The sequence below is a fragment of the Octopus sinensis genome, linkage group LG1 (genome assembly GCF_006345805.1).
Source record: "Octopus sinensis linkage group LG1, ASM634580v1, whole genome shotgun sequence".
NCBI lineage: Eukaryota > Metazoa > Mollusca > Cephalopoda > Octopoda > Octopodidae > Octopus > Octopus sinensis.
Window position 1 is genome coordinate 96,383,735 of NC_042997.1, and position 9,614 is coordinate 96,393,348.

The following is a 9,614-nucleotide window of genomic DNA, read 5'->3' on the forward strand; positions in this document are numbered from 1 at the left end:
ATACACTATTTTAATTCAGAAACTATTTTACAAAGCAATAACACTTAATACTTTTAGATTTTAATTCACACATAATAATTATAAAATAATAAAATTATATAAAATTACGTATCTAAATTATAATCAACAAATATAGAAATTAGGAATCCATATTTTTTCAATCAATAAACATATAAATAAATAAATAAATTACTCCATTATTACTTAAATAAATATTATATAAACAAATATTATAGATATCATTCCGAAAATATTTATGAAATATAAAAATTAAAAAATCCAGAGCTAAAAACGTATTTCTTATCGTTTATAAAATTATTTGCGAAAAAAGTACTTATTATTATTATTATTATTATTATTATTATTATTATTATTATTATTATTATTATTATTATTATTATTATATTATTATTATTATTATTATTATTATTTTTATTTTTATTATTATTATTAACAGTACTAAAAATATAATAAAAACCTTTACTTATACTAAAAAATAATTTACAATCTCAATCACAAAGTGACAAACTAATAAATTTACAATTTAAGTTCAGATATAAAAATCATAAAATAATAATAATTAAATAAATGTACATATCTAAATTATCACTAACAAATAAAAAAAAAGAAATTCATATGTATCAATACTTATATAGATTACATTATTATTTCTTAAATAAAAATATATACTTATTTCTCCGAAGATGTATTATGAATTATGTAAATTAAATAAGAATCTTCCCATAATATTGATGTTTCGACAAAAAGCGGGATAGATTTTCCTGACTCACCGTATAGAGAGTTTGTGCACTTCTCTAGAGATAAGCCACGCCTGGTTTAATTTGCGAAATACTATCATAGATCAGCTACTCGTATAGTAGTCGAGAATCAGGTTTGTATTGCTGCAGTTTAATTTTGCACTGTTAAATTGATGAAGGCTTGTTACCAATTAAACAATACGTATAAGAAACAGCATAAATCAGAAAAACTGAAATATATTAGAGATTATACAGAGCACTCTGAATTAAATACAATAAATATAAATACTTTCTTTCTGCACTATTGATATAGAGTAAAGTGGTAGTCTCATTTAAAAAGCAGTTGTAAGTTAACCAGGCACCGTAGTAAGCAACGTGATTTACATATTCCTGCTCTTATTTAACTCAGTGCTGCTTTATAATATTCGATTTTTTTCCTGTTTTTCTTATATACGCTGTGTTGAGCATGGATTTTTATTGTTCAATAAATGACGAGCCGTCAAATGCAAATTATACAAAGTACGATGTCCACCCCCATGCTACTCTTATTTATAACAACTGCAAATATATATTATCGAGATTATTGATTGTAGACGGAATCCGGTTACGTCTTCTCCGAGAAGCAGTCAACAAACCGTTAAAATATTCTTCAGGTGACTGTTTTCTGGGGTTTTGTTTTGTCTTTTTCGCTACATTAATAGTATTGAAAGAACATACATTCTTAATTAACCCATCTGCTCTGTAACCGCATAATATATATGTTATGCCATCAAATCCGTTCCCTTTATATATATTTTAGATGTTGTGCAGTGAAAAGGCACATTTTCATGTAATTATTAGTAGGGTGTGTCAATTTTAATAACTTTAAAAAAATTTAATTTAGTAGTGAAATTATTGTACCATTTTACTCCCAGACTTAGGATATATATATATATATACAAAAATGGATTAACATAACTCTAACCTACATCAATTTTATCCTGAAGATTTATATGAAAAACTGATTAGACTCAAAATATCACTCTTATATTATCTTTCAATCGGGTAAATGAATCTTACATTATATTTTAATTGGTTAAATGAATTGGTTAAATGATTTTTTACTATTTTCAGATATTCACAAGATGTTAACGCTGAAGACTAGAGGCCAGATGTCATCCCACTTGAGCCTATTAATTGGCACAGGACAAGACAAGAACTTCCTGTATCAGAGCTTCCAATAGTAAGAAACATTTTAAGACTTGGGTTACTACTTCGGGAACAAAATTCCAAGAACAAGAGGAACTATACAGATAAGGAACTCATACATGATATAATACCCTATCTTCTGCGCCAGTGGACAAACGCTAATTCACAACTCAAACCGCTAGCAATCATATAGTGTCGAAAAATTGAGCTAAAACTAATGGGATTGTGGCGGAAAGCAGTACACAGATCACTTGGTAAAGGAAACTTGGCAATGTAAAATTGTTTTTCTACACTCACTTGTTATAGTGTTCGATACGCTGTATCGAGCTACAAGTGTTCCATAATATTGTGTTCAAAAGAAGATTGTTCTCCCACTGGTAAAAGAGGAAATTATTCCCGCATTGACTGTTGTTGCCCTCGTGAAAAGAGAAATACCTTTTCTAGAGCTAGATTACTATCAAGCTGTTTGGGTTGGTTGATTTGTGTTCTGAGGCCTTGAAACCACCATTGACTACATACTTAACTAGTAGGAATCTCACAAGTTTTAAAGACACACCAATGATAGTACCAAAATGGCCGGCCATCACACACCCAAAGTGTTGAGAAGCGTGTTACAATGGTCACTGAAGCTGCGAGTCACGCGAAGTGAGAGGGTTACATCAAACCACGAGCAGTCAGTCGGCAACTGATGAAAAGGAGCAACAGCAAGAAGGATGTGAAGGCTTTGCTTACTTTTAAATAGTGTATTGGAATATATTCTTGTATATACAAAACTTCAAACAGAAAGATGCTAGTGAAAACCAATTATGTTCAAAATTGTCAAAACATATAAATTTCAAAGTCATACTGATGTAGTTAAGAATTATTTAAAATTGCTTTCCTTTCCAGAATTATACTTTATATGCTAAAGGGCAACGACAAATCACTACCAGAATTAAAGTTTATGAAATTTCCTATTTACTCCCCAAAATTGATACATACTATAATAATAGTTCATTTCCATTGACCTTCAAACCTACACACAGACACACAAAAACGCACATGCACACACATACAAACATACACTCAGAGTGTGAGTGAGAGAGACAATATTATCTATCTCGCGTCGATAAACAACTTTCACTGTTAAATTACTCCCTTCTTTCCCTCTTTCCCTCTTTCTCCCTCTCTCTCTCTCTCTCTCTCTCTCTCTCTCTCTCTCTCTCTCTCTCTCTCCCTCCCTGCTTGTAAGTTTATCCTACCCATCGAATTATCTTATGTTTTGCCACCAAAATTTTCTTTGCTTCACATCGATCTTTCTAATAATTTCTGATAACTGATATTGATACCTGTGGCCTAAACAAATCTGTCAAACATTTGATATTTATTTTTGTCATTATTTCATTTTATCCCATCATTCATAAACTTTATTCGTACATAACTCCAAATTCACGCACCATCTCATTCTTTCTCTCTTTCTTTCTTTTTTTCTTTCTTTTCCTTTCTTTCTTATTTTCTCCCCACCTCTCTCGCTCTCTCTTATTTACACACCCAAACACGTATTTATATATCTATCTTCTCCGTTTATAGACACCTTAACCCTTATTACTTCCGCCTTCACTAGGGTAGAGGTATTATTTTCAGTCGTGTTCCTTTGTTTGTCCGTGGAGAAGATATCTCAAGAACCGCTGAATGGATTCGAATGAAACTTTTAGGGACATTTGGCCTCGTGACTGGCATGAATTGATTAGATTGTGGGATTGATCTAGTACCGGAGAAGGATTCTGAATTATTTTTCCTGTTTATTTCACTTTTTTGAGTTTTGAGAGCGATCGGTTCATTTTTAGTATTCTCGTTTGTGAGCGCCGTCGAGTTTATTTCAGATATTTTTATTTTAAAAATCATCTCCGGCTAATTGTTGAGAGGACGTTAGTGTTGTGTTGAGTCATTTGATTCCCTTTGTATTTGATGTGTGTCCGCTCCATGTGAGTTTTGTTATTGTTAAATTGTTGAAGGTCTACCACACCTAAATTGTTATATTACTGAATCGTTAAATTTGTTACCTGTGAATTTTTATTTCTCTTCCCCATTTATAGGTGAAGTTGTGAATAACGACATTATGGAAAGTCAAACAGTTCCAGCAGGCAGTTACGCTGCAGTAACTGGGAAAAGTCAAACCGTAGATGTCCTGAAAGTGAGAGAAATTCGACTGAACGACACGAATTTCAAGAAGTACAACAAATTGTTAAGAAAGGAAGGAGACAGCCTGAGGCTGACGCCGCCTTAGGAAATTACTGAAAGAACTGAAAAGAGGACTGTAATATACAGAACGCTGTCCCTTGCTACAAAAAGAGTGGAAATAGCTGCAGTAGAGGCAGTCGAGGAATGCTGAAGGAAATCAAAAGTCTAACTACGTACTACACCAGAGGTAAAAAATACGGTACAGTTGAGGTACACTTCGCGAGTGATCAAGAAGCGATAAAACACTCCACTGTGCCTTTGAGATCAAATGAGTGGGTACTACTATCAACCTACCGCGGTAAACGTACGGCCAGAGTGAGGATTGGTAGAGTGCCCCCAGAAATTGACGAGGGGTGGCAGCCATCATCTGTAATACAGAAGAGGAAACCAAAATACTGAAAATCACAAGAACTACGGAGGCAAACTGAGTGGATACGATGTCGGTTCACACCAGTTTACCAGACCTCCACAAAATTGCAGAGGAATTGGTGCTCCCAGACGAGACGAAGCTGAGAGTTGTAGTGGAAGGAAGACCTCCCATATGCTATTAATGTGGAGTACGGGGAGACATGAAAGTTAAGTGCCCTCAGAAACACGAAGAGAAGGTGATGGAGATGGAACAGCAAGAATACGCAGACGTGCAATGTATAGAGGAGCAGAGGCCAGTAGAAAATGTGGAAGAAAGATATAAAGTGATGAAGAGAAAGAAAAGACAAGAAAACGCGGACTCACCACCAAAGAGTCCCACGGAGACGAGAAAAGGAAGTGTAGAGGAGAGTGTTACCAAAAGGAGGAGAAGCGAACGAACAGAAAAGAAACGAGATATCAGCAAAATTAAGTGAGGGAGACGAAGAGAGAAAACAGAGAGCGATACCAGCAATTAACACGGAGGAGAAAGTAAAAGGACAGGGAAAAAGAAAGATAGAAGAGAAATGACAACAACATCGAGTGAAAGACAAGCAGAGAAGAAAGAGATGGAAATACCAACAACAGCAGAAGAGATTAGTGAAGGAAATTAGAAACACTGAAAGGAAAACAATTAAAACAATGACACAGTACAGGAAAATGTAAAAATTGGAAAAAAGATAACGAAAATGAAAAATGTAATTAGGATGAAGTTGGCGCCCAGGGAGTGCAATGAAGGAATTAATGCAGTCTTGCTTGTAAAAGAGAAGTGTGAAAGGTTGTAGGAACATCCCGGGGAAATGACAGAGATATTACCGTTGCAGTTTCGATTCAATGAGTTGCCACCGGTGGTGGTATTTGATGACATAGTGGAATATCTAATATAAAGGAACGTAAGTTTAAAAGTTTGAAATAAGGACTTTATTTTAATGATGGAAGAAAAGAAGAATAATGTACTGTGTGATACATAAACAGTAAAATGGAATTGCCCGCTTGTGGGGGTCAGATAAGTAATTTCATCTCATTTATTCATAATTTCATTCGTTATATGTTTTATGTATCACACTGTATAGTTTTGTCTGTATTTGTAATGTCCCATCTTTATACGAGGCCTTGTGCCTAATAAAAGAAATCAGGACGTTGGTGTCGTAGACTAACAACTGGTTTGAGTTTAGTCATTTTTGACAACGGTTTTGGATTGCCGTTACATGTTCAAGGCTTTCTCTTCAAGATCGTCCGTTGTTGAGATTATTGTTAAGTATTATTGTTGAGCGACTCGCAAGTGATTGTTTTTTGGGGGTTTTTTTGGCTGTTTTCTCCCCATTGTGGGGCTGAAAAGTTGTTTTATTCATTATGGAGAACTATGCAAAGGCCGCTGAAAGCGAAAGAGATAACAATGAATATAGAAGAGATAATAAGAAGTGAACAGTTTGTGCAAATGCAAGGAGACGCAATAAAGCTGGTCCCTCCAGAAGATCATCAAGGATAAGAGTGATAGGATGGTGGTGTACCGCACTCAAGCGGTCGCCACCAAAAAATTGAAATCCTATCAGAAGACGACGTGGAGAAATGTTTGGAACCCCTGATGAAAACAGCAACTTTAGTTAGGTGAGGAAAGAAATATGGTATGGTGGAGGTGAGGTTTGCCACAAAAGAATAGATGGCCTCACATTTCACCACTATTTTACGCATTGAAAAGGTGACGCTGCTGCCCACGTATAGGCGCAGGTGAAGTTTTTGCATTTGCATTGGAAGGGTGCCCCCAGAAATAAAGACTGAGTGGTTGGTAGAAGCTGTTATGGGTACCACCGAGGAGAATTCCGAATTAGGATCAGTGGAAAAAACGAGTATGCTAAAATGCGGCACCGATATGTGGATTTTTGTCACTTTCGAAGACATTCAAAGGATCCCCTACCAGACAAATTCCGGGAGAGAGCTCCCTCAAAGTGATTGTAGAGGGACGCCGATCAAAGTGTTACGAATGTGGAGTGATAGGCTACATGAAGACGCAGTACCCCAAGCACAAACCTCCTCAGAGTGGGAAGGGACCAAGAAGTAGAGACTGGAGTACCAACCGAAGCAATAAAAGACGGAAACATTAAAAGCGATATGGACTCCGTATCCAGGGATACGGAAGAGATGGAGCCGAAGAAAGACAGAACGAAGGCAGCAGATGAGGAGAGTGGAGGATTTGTCAGCTTCAAAAGGAGGAAGAAGGCGAAATCAAGAGAACACTCGAAAAGACCAGCAGCAGAAACAGCTAGGACGACCAAAGAAGGTAGTGAGCCGCCTATATTGAGGCATACGCAGACAGTAAAGACGGAACCAAGAGAGAGAGGGAGAGAGAGAATCGTTGGAGGAGAATGCACAGCACGGTTTTAGAAATGAGGCTTTCACAGTCTATTACTAAAATAATCTAGATGTAGAAAGGAGAATTTCCAAGTGGAAGGGATTAGTAAGTGTGAAGCTCCTCGTGGAGGATTTCAAGGAGGAGGAAAGATGTGTACTATTGAATGTCGATAGATACGGCACGTTCAGAAAATCATATATAAGGTATATAACTTCATTTGACGGGCCGGTGTGGTTTCATGCCCTACCACCCGTAATTGAACATAGAGAGTTGAAAAAGTTTAAGAAAACGCTCTGAGAGATTTAGAAATGCAATATTTCTAACTTCACATTTATATATATATATATATATATATATATTTACGTATGTGTGTATACATATGCATATATATATATATAATATATATATATATATATATATATATATATATATATATATATATATATATATATATATATATAAGATGTTACCGTTAAGTGGTTAACTCTAGTGCTAGAAATAGCTCTTGGTGTTAAACTGATGGTATTATTAAATTAATATCTAATTTTTCACCCTCATTTATGAATTTATATATATATATGTATATATATACATACACACACATACATTCGTGGCTCTGTATTTGTTTGCGTCTGTATGCTTAAAGTTTGATACATCCTTAGTTGGATACAAGTATGTATCTGGATAATTATATATGTATATACGTTTTTGTATGTATATATAATTTAATTTATATTAATTCATATAATATTTATATTTCATGCTTTTTATAAGTACGTAGACGGATCATTTTTTAAGGCTGTTAAACCGAAGTACTATTTGCAGAATAACGAGGAGGCAGCCATCATATATATATATATATATATATATATATAATATATATATATATATGTATATCATATTATATATTATATTATATGTATGTATGTATGTATGTATGTATGTATGTATGTATGTATGAATGTATGTGTGTGTATATATATATCATATTATATTATATTATATTATATGTATGTATGTATGTATATAGGAAAATTTGTTTTGAAAATGCACCTAAATTTGAAAAACATGTTATTAAATAAATTGTAATTAATTTTAAATAAATTTATTTACATACTTACCAGGCTAGTTTCAACAATATTTTTTGTTATCAATAGTAAAAATTTTAAATTATGAATTAGAAAAACATGTTTAATATTTTAAATGTTTACAAGTTTCAATAAAATCAAATCTGATTTACATGTACATAACATTCAATGATATAAAAATGTGGATAATCTTGTTTAAATGCACAAAATTCAATAGTGTTAGAAGTGATCAATAAGAAATGTGGATCAGTAAAGTTTCGGTCATACCGAGTTAAGATGGAGAAAACAAGGGAGAAATGAAGATAGTGAAAAAAAAGGGTTTTGCTTACAGTTTCTGTGATTCTTTTTCCAGTCGTGTGGAGGGACTTTCGCTTGTGACGGCGTTTTTTTTAATCCAGTGTAGTTATAATTTTTTTCCGAGAACGGATCTGATTTTCGATTCTTTAAAGTACTAGTAACGACTTATTTCTCTGGTAGTCAAGTTTGTAATTCTACCTGGTTGGTTTCCCAGTGAGGAACGAATGGTCATCAGCCGTTGAGTCCCTTAAAGTGTCATTTATTGTATTTGTTGAAGTTCGGTTTTGAGCAGAGATAAAATTTCATTGGTCTAAAGTTAGGTTACATCAGCAACTGGTGTTTATAAAATTGCATTGGTCAAGTGTTAGGTGAAGTTAGTAACTATTGTTTGTATGGTGTTAGTGTATGGTGATTTCGAGTTGCGATTTGGAAACTCGCGAGGAAGACTGTTGCTCAAGTATTTTTAATTATGTCTGTTGTATCTGGTTATTTTTCTGTGGTGTAAGACTGTTACTAAAGTTTTTTTTAATTATGTTTGTTTTGCATGGTTGTGTTTTGTGGAGAGATTGAGTCTTCTTTCCTTTTTACCGTTAGTATATTTTCTTCTTTCTAAAGGATATTCAGCTGTGGTTTATATTTTTTAAATGTTTATGCTTTCTCTATTTAAACGGAATTGGATTGAAGTGTTTCCAGTGCATTGATAGAAAGGGAAGATTTGGTATTTCGGGTTTATGTCTAGGTGTTTGCTTACGGAAATTTTTCTGGTCGTAGGGTCCCGGATTTTTGCCTGTGCAACATTAGACTGTCCCTGAAGGTTAAGCTCGTTTGACCTATGTAATCTTCACCACATCCTCCACATTTGAGAACATAGATTGAGTTGTTCGAAGCACAGGTGAAGGGATTTTTTATGGTAAAAGTTTGACCTGACTTAGATTTTTCAAGTGTAGATGATCCCAATGGAGGAGATGAAGAGTAAACTATAATCAAAATAATAAGACAAAGAAATACTTTAACACATATTTAATTATTCGTTACAATTGTTTCTGTACCGCCAGTTTACGCAAAATATCGGAGTTATATTGGCAGTTCATCAGACTTGCATCAAATGTGCGTTCTTACATTGTGCGTCTTCCGGGATCTCTGGAAAACGCACCGTATAAGAGAGCACTTATTTGGATATTATTCTGGAATCCGACAGGGTTGACAGCCCAGTACGCGGGTTGAGTAGTTCTCTGGAAATACCTTATCTTTATACGCTACCAGGGTGTGTATGTATGTTTGCGTGTTTATATATATATATATATATAT